Source organism: Musca autumnalis, unplaced genomic scaffold, assembly GCF_047663935.1.
Source record: "Musca autumnalis isolate F117 unplaced genomic scaffold, ASM4766393v1 scaffold_2, whole genome shotgun sequence".
Taxonomy (NCBI): domain Eukaryota; kingdom Metazoa; phylum Arthropoda; class Insecta; order Diptera; family Muscidae; genus Musca; species Musca autumnalis.
The window spans coordinates 125,084,374-125,101,674 of record NW_027411755.1 but is presented as its reverse complement, the minus strand read 5'-3'; positions in this window follow the sequence as shown (position 1 = coordinate 125,101,674).

Below are 17,301 nucleotides of genomic sequence, written 5' to 3'. Positions count from 1 at the left end.
TGTGTCTAGTATGCATAGTATCAAGGGTACAATAAGTTTGTTTTTTTCTGTTTGTAACGTGAGATTTTATATATGTACATCGAAACCGTAATCAATAAAACAATATTAACCGCAAAATAACTTAATCGAATTCAAGATCAAATAATATGGCAAAGTCTCGTAAGTAAGACTTTCCTTGTTACGGAGGTTTTGGACGCACAATGTTATTAATTCAAACCACTTACATACAAGTTGAAAAACCTCCATTAAATGGACCAGTATTGTGTACTCGACAACATAAATAATGCTTACCTGAAATTATAAAAAGAAGAAATGCGTATTTAAATATATAGCATGCTCATGATATGTATGAAGTTTTTAATAAACTTTGCAAAAGCGAAGCTATTTTTAAATCAGTCTTAGTCGTGTATGAAACTACCAAAAACGATGGTTTAAACATAAAATAAAACTATATTCTACGAGATGTTAGCATATGTTCGGCCTTCACGATGAAAAAACCTGTAATGTAACGGGCGTTGGATATACATTGCAGAGCCAATAACACATTATAGTGGTAGGTATTGATGCATTTATATGGGAATTTCTATAGCCCTACAAGCGGTACGGTCAAAATTTAAATTTATGACCTTAAGACCACCTAAAAGAATATTTAATATTACCAAAAATTATACCAAAATATTTATTATCTAATATTAATTGGAGACCACTAGGAATCTACCAACCGAGAGATGCTATTGTTGTGAGTAGAACGCAATTATGCGATTGCGATGGTAGGGGGTCAAACGTGGGAATAATCAATTGAACGTTTTACTGGGAATGGGATGCCAAAGATGCTATTCAAGTATGGGTGCAAGTGATTTGGTATGTCACCTTCTTAGCTTCTGCATCCACAAAGAATCACTAGACAGGTTTGTGGGTTTACCTGATCTGTTAAGCATATTCAGCGCATCGTGCGCTTACAGTCTGCGTGCAGTGTCAATACCAGGGTTTCGGAGTCGGAGTTGGAGTCTAGCAAAATTTGTTGGTGTCCGGGTCGTGAAAAAAAGCTCGACTCCGACTCCGGGCAACAATTTGTTCTCATTTGTTACATAAAAAATTCTTTAAATCACTTAAAGGACCATATTAAATACAAACTTTTTAATTTCTATGTTGATTACAAAATGGAAAAATGTTTCATATCCCACATATTCTTGGGGAAGATCTTCTAGAATATTTACCGGTTATCTCATAGAAAGCTTCCCGGTCTTCCCCTCTTGTTTATTATTAGAAAACAGTAGTGCCTTCTGTTGGACATCTAAGGAAGACATTGTGCTTCTTTAAGAGGAATCGTGCTGAAAACCAACTTTTATACAAGTGGTATTGATCCTACTAGACTTCTTTCTGAATTTGTATGAGAAAAGTTAGAGTTTTCTTTAAGATGATTTTCCTGCCATTTCTTAAAGATAACTTATTTGTATGCTATGAGGACATTTTGGTCTTTGGCGGACTTTTGAAGACCTAAGTGTCATTAATGAGGAGGTCTGCTTTTTTATAACAGAAGAGCATGTGGTCATATTTAAGAAAACCTACTTGACATTTTATCTCTCTATGAAAATACCCACTCGTATGCTATGAGAAATACTGTTGTTCTTCGATGAGAAGAAGAATTTTCTATTAAATGTAATGCCATATCAGGCGTATGGCTTAAATTTGTCAATAGATTTATGCCAAGGAAGGCGCAAATATATGTTTTATAATAGCGTTATAATTGAAATTACCGAAACGACAAAAGTTTAACAAATCGACGTTAAATTATCGGCACTACTTTATAGGACGGAGAATATATTAATTCTTATGTCTATTCATTCATTTTCGATTGTCTTTTCGTCCCAGCCGAACTTAGCGTTAGTTTTACTTTTATTATTTTTATGATGGTAGCCAAAGGAAACATTCCACCACACGATACTAACAATGTCATTTCCTTTGTAACACGTTGAAATATTCGTCGGAAACTCTATAAAGTATAAAGATGTCTGTTGGTACAGAAGTTAACATTACTCTTAAGCTGTTTGGTATTCAAAATGGGTTATATCGGTCTACATTGTGTTATAACTCCATAGAACGGTAGCGGTGATTTTCGGTATTTTGAAGGATTTTACAACATTATCGAACCGAAATGCCTTACATTTGTTACTAGTACCCGCTAGAGGTACAATGAAATGAATTGCCGGTATAAGTTTACGATTTTATATAACACAATATAATGATACTGCACGATTTTATGTATTACGAAGTTTTTTTTTGTCACATTGTACTGTGTAACACGAAAATATAACCATAGTCAGACATCACGGCGTTATAGAAGACCAAAAAATAAGACATGGGTCCCGAAAAATTTACTATTTTAAAGTTGGTTTATTTATTATTATTTCTTATTTATATATTATTTATTTTGATATTCTAGAAAGTTACTTAAGGTAAGGTTACATTAGGCAAATATTTGTTCCAGCGACCGGCAGTGTGCGCTTACTGAGAGGAGTGAGCGTAAATAATGCATTGAACTGTATGCTCACTTGCTCTCAGTAAGCGCGCACTGGAGCAAATATGTGTCTAATGTGACCTTACCCTTACTGAGACCTTAGGAAAGTCTTTGCAGTTGATTGTTTTTGTGAATCTTAAACAATTAAGTATCTACGGATGGACCAGAACCCGAGAAAAAAGGATACAAAGTAGAGTTGTTCCAAAGGAACTATATGGAACTATCTAGTTCACTTCGCAGTTCCAATGGCCCACATTTTTTCTTTGAACAAACTGCGTATACTTAACAGCACACATTACATTTTATGATGTTGATCATACGTTTTGGAACTAGTACAAGGAACTAGGAACTAGATTACCCAACTCTATTACAAAGTAGTATTTGTTAATGTCATTTGCTATTTTGACCTTTAAGAACCGTTGCTACAGAACAAAATCCCAGAAAAATTGCAAAGAAATTAGACCTCAGCGATTTTGACCTGGAAGATAAAGAGTTACAGCTTTGCCCCCCAGACTAAATCAAAATTCTGAACTGTTGGGACAAACTGATCCCATTTGACAATAAAGACTCAAGTCTATTGGGGCCCATAACCTTGATAGTGCATGTGATGGGGAAATACGCAGAGACATGTGTCTTCTTTTTTTGGTCGTCTATCAAGCTGCAATGTTAGAATACTGTTAATTTTCCATGACTCAAAAATTACAAATAGTGTTATCGTACAGCAATTACTGTAATTTCGTATTTCGGGTCGACTCCGAAGCCCTGGTCAATACAAAACAAACTGAGACTTATTTGCTTTGACAACTGACGTTCTTTTGCTGCAATAGATGCGAATGGTCTCCGAAATTGTATCATTGTACACGGCTCTTGAAGCAACTTTAAATAGAAGGTGCTTACACCAGGGAAAAAATCGCCGGAGAGCTTTTTAAATAAATCGCGATTTAATTTGACATTTTTAGGACTTTTTGGGGTTTTCACGTTTTTTCTTGGAAACCGCAGGCCCTATCGAAATGGGACTAAAGAAAATGTTGCAGCTATGAAAATTCTCTACATGCTTGGTCTTTACGATAATTTCGTAGGTTTTACAGTTATTGAGATATAGAAGTTCAAATTGGGACAATGTATTGACTGTATCGCCTCCTTATAAAACAATGTCATACATGGTGCGCCTTAACTAACTTTAAGTGAAAACAGTTTTTGCGGATTTTGAAACAGCATTGTTCAAAGGCGAGAAAAATCCAAAACCAAGAAAAAATCGCTGAATGGATTTTTAAATAAATCGCGGTCAAAATTCACGTTTTTAGGTTTATTTTATGTTTTTGCGATTTTGCTTGGAAACCGCAAGTCCTATCGAAAAGGGACTTAAGAAAATGTTGTAGCTGTGAAAATTCTGTACAAGAGCAACATTCGTAATTTTTTCCTAGGTTGTAGCATTTTCGAGATATATTAGTTTAAGTTGGGAAATTGCAGTCATGACATTGTTTTAAAAGGAGGCGATACAGTCAATTCATTGTCCCAATTTGAACTTCTATATCTAAATAACGGTAAAACCTACGAAATTGTCATAAAGGTCAATCATGTAGAGAATTTTGCAACATTTCCCTTAGTCCCGTTACGATAGGAGTTACGGTTTCCAAGCAAAATCGTGAAAACCTAAATATGTCAACTTGAATCGCGATTTATTTAAAAAGCGCTCCGGCGAAGTTTTTTTGTTCTTTGATTTTTCTCATCTATGAACATTGTAGTTTCAGAATCCGCAAAAACTTCTCAGGTGTAAGCACCTTCCACTTAAATTTTATTCAAGTGCATCGTGTCACTCGTTCAGATCATCTCTCTATAATTGTCTATATCAGAAGACCGACGACTTTGCATGTCTTCATGCCACAATTTCCTCAATTACGGGTGAGACTACTGGATTATGTTAGATATTTCAGAGAACTACCCAACCTTTTAATGGTCGGGTTGCAGAACTTATTTCATTAGTAGTTCTCTTACAACGCAATACATGCCTGCTTGTCGAATACACAAAGTCATAGAATTATTACAGCAGAGTCAGCGAGATTAGCAAAAGAACGCAATGTACTTCGCTTTAACAGCTTAAATTACCTCAGAATTTGGAACTGTAAAATATAAGAACTGTACAACAAATTCCCAAAATGTAGTTGTGCTGTCTCCGTTGGTCCACAAAAAAATTTAAAATTTACATATTATATATTTCTACATATCATATTACTTGCCTCCTCTCTGTACATCATCAATACACGACAATCTTTGAGATGATAAATAGTCTACAGTCAATGACTGACAGCTAGAAGCCAAAATGAAAATATTTTCTAACCACTGGTAATAAAACTAAATCTCCAACAACATGATATCCCATGTTGTCATGGGTAACAAGGATCATCTCCGTGCTGGTAGATATTTCCGATTTTCTTATTTTCTTCTGCGTCTTATGCTTTGCACTACTGATGAATAAAATGATGATGATGGTGATGATATGGACAAAAATGTCAGACAGAGTCTATGAATTTTTTCTCCGAAGGGGAAAAAATGAAAACTCGTATGCCTTCTTCATCCCACAGACTTGGTATTTCTGTTGAGGAAGCAGTCATTATTCTCAGAGTTATTTCTTGACAGATATGTGTCCGCTAGTATGGTTTTTATGCTTTTTTATTTCGCCAGAGGTGGTTGGTTGGCAAGTTGTATTGCTTACTTCTTTGCTACGTGAGTGTTTACAAGTTCCCAGAGATAAACGACAACATTCTGGAGAAACCATTTTTTGTATTGTGCTGGGATTTGTGTTTCTTTTGGTTTTTTTTTGTTATTTTGTAAATTTACAATTTAGATGATTGAAGAATTTTCTACAAGTTACAAAAAATGTAAGATTTTTAAATGTTTCATTTCCATATGCTGGTATAGCTTACGTGTGTGTATTCTACATGGGATACAATTGTTCGCTATTACAAATGTAAATTTGACTACACATTCCCACGAACATACATAAATACTTAGGAGGGCAGAAAGTAAATGTTAGAAAATGTGTAGAATGTGAAAATGTTAAAACGGTGATAAAGACGTTCAGACAGAATTTTTGAAAATATTTATATTTGAGCTATATATGGTGTGTACCAAGTGACCGTAGATTTAGTGGCGGATATTTGCATACTCCTCGCATGAAAAAAGGTGGTAAGATCAGTCAAATAGGAGTTCGGTATTTTACAAATAACATCAGGGAAGGTACCTTACGCCAAGATCGTACAATCATCTGCATACGTTTCGATCTCAATGCCGTACGGAGGGGTGGAACACAGGAGAGGTAGAGGTTAAACATTTACGGAGACATCACCCCACTATGGGGAACTCCCTGTTTCAATCTTCCTGAGTACCACGTACGTCTGGCGTCCATATATATTATTGATTACACTGCTCAACAAAATTGAAAAAGTTGAATGTTTCAGACGAAGTTGCAGTTGTTTCTAGATGAAATCGGAGAGTTATTTCCAAATCCGGTCCCGGTTTTTCTCCATCAGCTCTTGTTTTTGAGTTATAGTTCAAAATCGTTTTTTACGAGTTTAACCCAGACTTTCGTTATTTTCGGATACAAACAAATATTTTTTGTGGGTTTTTCGACATTAATATATTAAGGAGATGTTGTACGCTCGATAAAATCGTTTTTGAAATAATTATGGTGAGTATATATCAAAAAAATATAGAAAATATGCGACGGACCTTGTAAAAATTGCATATTTTGAGTACTTTAAGCTGTAATTACGTCATCGTGGGAAGTCATACGATCTTCATATGGTACTCCGGATATGCTTAGTGTGTCTGCTATATAATCCAGTATTCACTTATATAATATAAAGTTCATAGCGCCCATGATTCGGCCATGACCTAAAAATCCTTCATGATGATTTTTCGGTCATGGCCATTGAAAAGTAAATGGCTTACGTGGTAATGATATGACTGATAAATGATTTCTCTTTAGCAGTCTTCATGACGATTTTTAGGTAATGGCCGAATCATGGGCGCTATGAACATTATATTAAATAGTTGAATACTGGACTATATAGTAGACACCCTAAGCATATTCGGTATGCCATATTTTTTTATATATACTCACCATAACTATTTCAAAAACGATTTTATCGAGCGTACAACATCTCCTTAATATATTAATGTCGAAAAACCCACAAAAATATTTGTTTGTATACGAAAATAACGAAAGTCTGGGTTAAACTCGTAAAAACCGATTTTGAGCTATATCTCAAAAACAAGAGCTGATGGAGAAAAACCGGGACCGGATTTGAAAATAACTCGCCGATTTCATCTAGAAACAACTGCAACTTCGGTTGAAACAAAAGTCCTGTTGACCAGTGTTATCCACCGTTGCAAACTTGGCCGGAGGGAAGTCCGTTCTATATCCTCAAACAGTGTGGCATTATTAAAGGCTTTTAATAAGTCGAACGCCACCATCACTATTTATAACATGGCTTGTTCTGGTTGAGTCTTCGGCAAATATGTGTGGAGATGGCGTGCCCCGCTGTTGTCGCTGCTTACGGAACCCATGCTAATGATTGGCAACTGCATAGATATTTCTGTGGGGAGGATTAAAATCTCAAGGGTCTTTGCTAGGGGCGACCAAAGCGAAATAAGTCTGTATGATTCACCTTTGCTGATATCCTTGCCTGGACTAGTTCCTTGTACTAGTTCCAAAACGTATGAGTAATATCATCAAATGTAACGTGTGATATTAAGTATACTCAGTTTGTTCAATGAAAAAATTAGGGCCATTGGAACTGAGAAGTGAACGAGATAGTTCCATACAGTTCCTTTGACACAACTCTAGCATGGACACCCTGCCCATTTTCCAGAATTCGGGAACGACGCGTTGATGACTTTAGTGGATAGGTGAACAAAATGAACACTCGACTTTACGTTTTCATATGATTCACCACACAAATTCTCTTTTTGTGTTCATCATTAAGCTGTTTCAGCATTTCCATTGAGATTCCATTAGGGCCCAACGCGTTGCCTGATTTAGCATTCCTAATGTTCCTTGATGTTGCGAATGTCAACATTTTTCATTGTAACTTGTGGTGGTTCATCCTCGACAGATCTAATACCCCGTAGTACTCTACTAATCGCTCTACCACTCCCGATATGCTCGACAAACTGTCAGTCAGTGTAATTTCGCCAAACATGACTGAGGTCCTATCATATTTCTTCCAGAGTTCGAGAGTGCTTTGTCCACAATTCACTTATTCCGGCTCCAATGTGGCAACTCTTCAGACGATTTAACCACCTGTCCCGCTTATGCTGATCGACCAATCTATTAACTTCCAGCGTCAGTCAGGAAGACTCTGGGGTTACAGGGATTGGCACGACGAAGCTCATCACGCTCATTTGCTAATCCCGTTGCCTGTGTTGGAAAGTTTGGGTATTTGACCAGCAGGTTTATGTGTAGCGGCTGCAACAGTGACGATATCTCCAAAGGTCTTTTCTGTTATCCGAACATCAGAAGGGTTGAGCAGATCTCCGAAGCGGTGATTACTGAAATCTCTGAAACTAGGCAAATTAGCTTTCTCATGATTGCTAAAAATTGCGGCTTTCAGAGGTGGTGAAGTCGAGCAATATGCTGATGGAGACAGTTGTGGGGAGATGGTCTGATCCAAAAGAAACGATGCGTTGCCAGACGACTATATTTATCAGAACCGGTGACACGATGGTCATAACCATCGAACAATTGTGAAAATTTTCGCTAATTGTGGTAGGGGCGCCTTCATTGGCTGTGTAAAACGTAGAGCTATATATCTGCTCAGCCGGCTCTTTACTCCTCTGGTCGTTTCCGTGGACCAAATGCCACAGCTCATGATGAGCAATAAAGTCCCCCAAGAGCAAGCGGTTATGTCCTTCCGAAGGCAGGCTAATGTTGGCTTATTACTGGAATACTGCTAATGCCACAGCTCATGATGAGCAATAAAGTCCCCCAATACCAGGCGGCTATGTCCTTCCAAAGGCAGGCTTATGTTGGGCTTAATACTGGAGTACTTTTAATTATTCAGCAACTCTCTCTCTCTCGGTAGTTCAACACCTGACCACTACGCCCATACATTCTATTTACGGGTCATTACAACAAGGTTCAAGTGAGATATGTATGTATGTATTGAACTGACGGGTGTAATAGGAAAGCTAATCCCTCACCTCAACTTCTAGTGAGGTACGTTGTAACCATCACAACGCTGTAAACTACAGTTGTTGCTGAGCTTTGTTTCCTGCACCGCCGTGACCATGATATTCTTCCGACTCATGAAATCAGCTATTTCTTCGACCTTACCTCGGAGTCCTTTGCAATTAAATTTCAAAAACGATGTATTTGGTGTTAAGTGCTGCGTGTTCAGCTGCAAGAATGTCGCGTATTCTAATGACTACGCATTGAGGTTTGTTTTTACGCAGCATGCAGCAACATAGACCCTGTTGTAGTCCCTAGAATGGACGAGTCCAAAACAAACCCTAAGATACACCCACTACAGGCATTTATTGCATCTCACCGAAATTTGAATGTGGTGGATGCGGATGTGACAAACTGTGCACATCCAAATTGGTCCTAAGCTTTCTTCCATCCCGGCACGGATCAAAAGAAAAAATGATACATATCACAGAAAAATGACTCAAATGTACGGGACACTGGTGTTGTGTGGTTCCGAATTAATCTGGCATCGAAGAACAGCCGCCGTGGGATCTATTTAGCAAGTTAATTTGTGTGTAGTAACCACTACCAAAAATTAATACAAAACCCCGTAATTTGATAACACTGTGCAACATTTTTAAGGTAATCTTGCGCAAAAAATTTGATCTGAAGATATTTTGAAAGTCCAGACCTAAACGACAAAAACGTTGGTTGGCTTTTGTTGTGTCAGATTCAGCTTGGTTTTTATGTCCCTATTTAAACATGGTTATATATTGCCTGTTTAAATCAATTCTGGGCTATATCTCTGAATACTATGTGAATCCTGAATCCTATAAGGACAAGAATAAAATATTTGTAAAAACAACGAACTCAAAAAACTGCATTTATTGCCTCAAATTTTATAAAATGTCAAAAATTTCCTTAATGTGTATAAATTTTCTTAACGTTTTCTTTTAAAGAAATATTCGTTGGAATGTAATACACAACTCTTCAGAACACGCCTCTATCACGTTGTTTTCAGTATATTTTTTAACGACTATTTAATAAATATGTCAATAATGTGGTGAAATCCGAAATGCGAGAATAAAATGTTGGTGTGAACTTTGTTTGAAATAAGTGTTGTAAAAGATATGACGCAAAATACCGCTGAAACAACATAAAGTAAGTATTTTAGAGTCTCAAATTGTTCTGAAGAATTGCTGGGAACTTTATTTGGAAGATTTTTGCAAAGGGTTAGTTGGTTCAACTCCCAATAATTTAGCTGATACTGACCAGAATTTCAGCAATTATGTAATTTTTTATATTTTATCGATTTTGCTGCTCTAGATGGAGTTTTTCTTATGCAGTCTGTCAAAAGATAATTTCTACTACTTTAGGGCTACAATATTGCCAAAGACTGCAGGGCCGAGTTCCTATTCGTTTCTGAGATAAAGGCCCGATAAATGCAAAAAACTGTAGTTTTTGCCTGTTTTAGATGAGGCCATAAAATCCGAACTGGATATGACAGGACAAAACCCTACTAGTTATTTTGTAGTCTCAATATGTACTTTCTAAAAAGGCATACTAGAGGTTGTTTGCATTTTCAGTGCTTCATAGTGTAATAGGATTTTTTTTTGCTGTGATACAAATAATCAGTTTCTTTATTATTTTTGGGGGTTATAAACATTAAAGCTCAGGCGTATGATTAACGTTATAATGATTTATTTTCAATATGTAGTGCTAATACGCCACAACGTCCGAGATATACATACATACATATGCGGCCAAATATGGTCAAAACCAATTACATATCTCGGAGTACAAATATGTACATATATCGAGTCGATAGAAAACATTCAATTTAGAAAGGTTTTTATTTTGGTATAAATACGTGAAGTAGTTTTGCCTATATAAGGATTCCAATCCTATCCAATTATTTGGAATGTGCATTTCTCTCCATATTTTTTTAACAATATATATTTTCTTCAAATATTTGAAAATTTAAAGTAACGCTCATTATAAAACTGATTTTTATACCCTACACCACACTGTGGTAAAGGGTATTATGTCTATGTGCATTTGTATGTAACATACATAACATAGGCATACACATAGTAGAATCACTTTCTGAGTCGAATTATGCATATCCGCCCGTCCGTTGGCAATGTACAGGTCGCATTTATTGTTTTTATATATTTTTGTGTTTTATATATTTTTGGCCGATTTCACGTATTTGCTGCACCAAATACGCTATATATTCCTATTTTGGATGAAATTTCGAATGTGTGATTAAATTATGCCTAGAAATATATGTGCCAAATTTTATTTAAATCGCTTTAGTTTTGGATATAGGTTCCATACATATTTTCTGCCAATTTCACCCATTTACTTCACCAAGCACGCTATATACAGTGCTGCTCAAAACATTTGCAACTCAGATGCCTATATCACAGTCAGTCTATTTTTAGGGACATTTTGAGTTTTGAAATATGTTTGTTTTTGTTATTTGATTTTTAATTGACCATATTTGCAAGATTTAAAAAGCATTATTCAGTTATGAACACTTATGTTTAAAAAATGTGTGAAATATCGGAGGAACACATGTTTTAGCCTGCTCAAAACATTTGCAACTCCGTGTTACGAATATCTATGAGTTCATTTTTGACGAGTTTTTTGTATTGAATGGCATCAAATTGAATTTAATCAGAAGAAGGGGGCAAAAAGCTTTCATGAGGAGTACATTTTATCCCACATATGTTTACTTTTGATAGACATGTATGCCGAAAACAAGACATGTCCAATTTTTTAAGAAAAACTTAAATTATGACCAGAAATTTTTATCAACGCTTTGCTAAAACGGTAATTTTTGATAATTGTGGATCCAACGAGGTCAAAAAATAAACATAGGAACATCACAATATCTAAAACAGAGCTGGATACCGCGTAAAAAGAACTAAAATCGCCATAAGATTGGAAGGAGATGCAAGGACAACAACATCTACTGCAGGGGATGATCAAAAAATTATACGAATTATTAAGCAGATCTCTCAGAGGTCATCAACAGATGTTAAAAAAAGACTTGAAACCGATAAATCTATACAAACTCCTCCGATACATACCAAAGACACCGGTATACCAAAATAGGCAAATTTTGGGAAAACAGTAATTTCCAGGAAAAATGGAATTTTTCATAGAAATTATTCAAAAAATGTGTGGTTACATTCTTGGAGTAGTGAAACCGAGTACTTCTCCTCGATATAAATCAATATTTAAGTTATATGACTTGAAAAAATTTGATTGATCACCAGAACGAAAGATAATAGAATTAGTCCCCTTATACGAAAAATTGACCCAAAATGTAGAAGGTGTTTTATATTGTCCTGGAGGTATTTTTATGGACAGAAATGGTACAGGATATATGAGGTCGAGATATTTATCAGATCCAAGAACTAACAGGACAGGTAGCATGTCAAAATCTCACCATGTACACTCCAGAATTGTCGTATAACAGAATGTTTTGGCATAATACCGCTTCTAAACCTATATATAACCACGTAAAACTAGTAATTTTTTGAAAATATGCTTAAGTTCTTATCGGACGCAATCATCTATAATAATCTAAATTCATATAGGAGGTTCCGGGACTCTAATCTGGACTCTAGACTATTAAATATCGAATAATACCTTGGTATTTAACAATTATCCTTAGGCAAAGGATTCCAAAGGATGGTTTCCTTTACGATGTCTCCAGATAATAAATAAAATGTTTAATTCACAATACATTATCAAAACAAAAATAATTTCTTCAGATTTTGAATAAAATTTTCCCAGTTGCAAATGTTTTGAGCAGAACCAAAAGTGAGTTCGAGCTTTGTTTTGTATATTTTTTCTAAAATAAGTGAAATTTTTGCAAATTAATTTTTAAATCTTTAAAGAGGATTCAATAAACAATCAATCTACAAAAATATTGGCATTTCAAATCCACAAACTACCTCAGAACTATATAAAATATGAACTAGTCATTCCAGTTGCAAATGTTTTGAGCAGCACTGTACGTCCGATTTTGATGAAAATTGGAATGTGTGACTGAATTAGGGTGAAGTAGGGGGTGAAAGATACCAAGATACGGTCCTGAGCGGCTTTAACATGACAAAGTCCAGGATTTATCTTGGTCCCTCTCTTATCTCAAGTGGACACTGACCTCCCTGTGGAGTCACCTGGGGTAGCAGCATTTAACACCCGTTAAAGGTATTGAGCAAAAATGTGCAGCGCGTTCACCCCTAAGAACGTGGGTTTGGGCGCCCTTGTCCCGATAACATTTCGCAGTGGCAAAATATTACCCGCTCCATGCAAACAGCAGCAAAATCAGTACTTGAATACCAGAGCCCTCCACCAAGGAATCTATGGTATGACCAGGAGTGTCGTGCTGCTACCGAAGAAAAAATTCGGCATATAGGGCTTCTTTACGATCAGTAGCAACGCGTAACGCACGAGAGAGGTATCGGGACAAAAGGAGATAGAAGAAACCTCATTTCCGCAGGAAAAAGAGAGAGTTGGAAAGCGGGAGTGTGACCAAATCGAGAAGTACAGGAGCCGGAATGAAATCCGAAAATTCTACCAAAGAGTGAAACGTCAAACTGATGGCTTTGGTTCAGGCATATCCTCCTGTAGAGACCAGCAAGGTAATTGGGTAACTGATACAGACAGTGTGCTAAGGATATGGAAAGAGAATTTTTCCAAACTGTTTGTATCCAATAGTAACGAAGTCGACAAAGATACCACAGATCCAATCGCAGAAGATGGCATTAAATGTATACCACCCGGCCAAGATGAGGTAAAGACAGCAATAAACCGGCTGAAGAATAATAAGGCAGCAGGAGCCGACGGCCTACCAGCGGAGCTGTTCAAAACCGAAGGCGACACGCTGATAAGGTGTATGCATCATATGGAATGAAGAACGCGTACCCGACCATTGGAACCTAAGCATCCTGTGTCACTTCAACAAGAATAGAGATAAGACTATATGCTCCAACTATATGGGCGTAAGTCTTCTCCCTATTGCCTACAAGATAATGTCACGGATATTGTGCGAACGACAAAAGCCTATGGTAAACGAAATAATTAGACCATACCTATGCTGCTTTAGGCCTGGCAAGTCCACCATTGACCAGATCATTACGCAGCGTCAAATCCAGGAGAAGACCCAAGAGAAGCAGATCGACACCTACCACCTTTTTGTCGATTATACGTTCAAATGTATTCCAAGCCATGTCTGAATTTGACTTTAACTGACACGATATCCTCAGTTAAAATAGGAAAGAAGCAGACAAGCAGACAGCGTTTCGTGTGTTCTCTTCAACATCCTGCTGGAAAGGCAAACGTCAAAAGAAATGACACAATCTACACCAATAGCCACATATTACTGGCTTATGCTGATGATATGGACATCATGGGACGATCATTAAAGGAAGTAACTGATAAGTTTATGAAGGTCGAAGGAGAATCTGCTAAAGTGGGTTTGGCGGTAAACGGCGGGAAGACCAAGTTGATGGTGTCGACGCGCAATGCGTCCATAGAGATCCGACCAACTGTTCAAGCCGGTTCCTATAATTTTGAGGTAGTAAAGACTTCGTCTACCTCGGCACTGCCGTAAACACAACGAACAAAATCAGTTGTGAAATAAAAAAGAAGAATTGTATTGGCCAATAGATGCTTCTTTGGCAGTAAGCAGAGTAAAAACAAAGCCTCATCTCGTCAAACAAAAATAACACTTTACAAAACACTGATACTACCCGTGCTGATGTATGGTTCTGAAGCCTGGGTGCATACATAATAGTTTAAAGTATCAATCATGTTATGAAATTATATGCTTTCTGTGGTTTGAAAAAAGGCTCAATATACTTAAAATAAACTAAAACAGTTGAAGGTGGGGTCCACATCTTCACAATACCAAAATCAGTCGGCAAGGTTATACTGGCGCTATAACCAACTGAAGAACTGAACTGAAACAGACATCAATTCTGGCCACAAGCATGGCAGCAAAAGTTCTCTACCGAATGAACACAAGAAATAAAGTACTCTTTGAAGCAACACTGAATATGGACTTCGGAATACTAAATTCACAACGTCATCAACCCAATAGCATATCGTCGCTGTAGAAAAGTATTTCCAATTAATGCAAACCTATGGCCACAGGATTGAGAAAAATCGAGGCTGATAGCAGTCAAAATAAATAAATATTGTGGCAGGTAACTTTAGGTCTCAGTCGTGTTGGAAAAGTGGAATACTTTAATTAAAAAATCATTTGAATCCAGTGCTGCTAAAGGAAAGCACTTAACGAGGAGGAGCAGGAGGTCGTTGCTAGTCTAAACGGTCAACAATTGTTGAAGTAAAATGTTCACCCCTGAACAGACACAAAGTCGGCTACGCGTATGTAATCTGCTTAAGCTTGTAAACGTCTTTAAATCCAATTTATTTCTAAACAACAATTTTTAGTCTTAACCCTCAAACACCAATCGATTAGACAACTCCTAACTGAAAAACATTTTTTTAACATGGGGAGATATATTACACATGTATTATATTTCCCCAATTTTCATACGACATTATTTATTTTTTGTGTGCTGTTTTTCTTTTTTGTTACGATCTTAAGAAATGAAAAGAAACATTGTGGCATATAGTGTGTAAATATGTTGCCTGAAAACGTGACATAATATTTAAATAAATACAGCATTCCTTGTATTTCATTTTTGAATTGGGTTTAGAGATTTAATGTCCATGCACTGCTCACATCTGAATGAACTTTTCAAAAAAGACAACAACGACAATATATGTATATGAAATCTTAATGCGTATCAAAAAAAAAACAAGCAAGGACTATAAGAAACATGTTCACAAGGATATGACTATGGCAGTGTTTGTGTGCGGTTTGTAAGCTTGATGTTCATTTCATGTTTCCATTTTTTCTGGTAATATGTCTGCGGTTTGCCTGCCAACACTCACTCATACATACAGTGAAATTGGGCAGAAATATGAACACGTACATATTCATATTTTGTGGTTTTGTCATATATGATGTAATGTTTATTCTCAGTGCAAGAAAGAGTTTCATCTTTGGATAGATGCTACATATGTATGTATGTAGATTCATTCACACATATGTATTTTGTATGCTGTTCATCTGTTGGTAGTGTTGGCTTAACCACATCTAGTACATCCACAAATAAAATTTTTTGTACAAATTACTTGAGGTTTGTATAAGAAATACTACATTTTTGAAGAAAGTTTTTAGCAACACCTGCCGAACATTACATTTTTTGCTATGTTTAACTGTTGTTGCTTTTGTTGATTGTCTTTTTGTGGATGTTATTCATTCGTGTTTCCTTTTTTTAGAAAATTAAATATTCATTTGTATTCTTAAATTCCAAAAGGGTAATCAACTAACAGAGATGAAATAAACAATTGTATAAAAAAATAAATAAATACAAATTGACTAAATTAGTGAGAACTACTTGGGTGACGTAGGGGATGAATGATACCAAGCAACGGTCTTGACCGGCTTTAACATGGCAAAGCCCAGGATTTATCTTGGTCCCTCTTTCATCTCAAGTGGACACTGACCTCCCCGTGGTGTCACCTGGGGAACTGCCTTTAATACCCGTTAAAGGTAGTGAGCTAACATGTGCCGCGCGTTCACCCATAAGAACGTTAAAAACTTGGGTTTGGGCGTCGGGTTAGTAGCCCTCCCCTAGAAAAACATCCTACAATGAAAAAACGAAAGAAAAGAAAAACAAACCCCTCTAAAGTTGACGAACCCCGCAAACGTTTTAAGGACCATGATCTGCGAATCTGCACCTGGAATGTTCGCACTCTTTATAGAGAAGGTGCAGTCTACGCATTGGCAGACGTACTTGAAAAGTACAAGGCCGATATTACTGCCATACAAGAAATACGATGGACTGCGAAAGGCGTCACAACAACACCTAAAGGTGACGCACTGTATTATAGCTGCCATGACACAAAGCATGGGTTTGGTTGCGGATTCGTAGTTAGTCGGAGACTAAAACATCACCCCAGTGAATGAAAGACTTGCTGCAATTCGAATAAAAGCTAAATTCTTCAACATCAGCTTTATTTGCGCTCATGCTCCCACTGAAGAAAAGGACGAACAGACCAAAGATATATTTTACGAGCGCTTAGAAGAAACATACGACCGTTGCCCTGCCCATGACATTAAAATCATTCTAGGCGATTTTAATGCCAAAATTGGAGAGGAGAATATCTTTGGCCCAACAGTCGGGAAATTCAGTCTCCACAGTGAAACATCTGACAATGGTATGAGGCTGATAGACTTTGCAGCTGCAAAAAACATGGTAGTTAGCAGTACCAGATTTAATCATCTCGATATTCATAAGGGCACCTGGCTGTCTCCAGATCAAAGAACAAGTAATCAAATTGATCATGTTGTAATAGATGGACGACATTCATCCAGCGTGTTGGATGTACGATCGTTCCGAGGCGCAAACATTGATTCGGACCACAGCAAAGGTACGTACCCGTCTAAACGTTGCAAATAAAGCACGAACAGACACAACGCGGAAGTTGGACATCGATA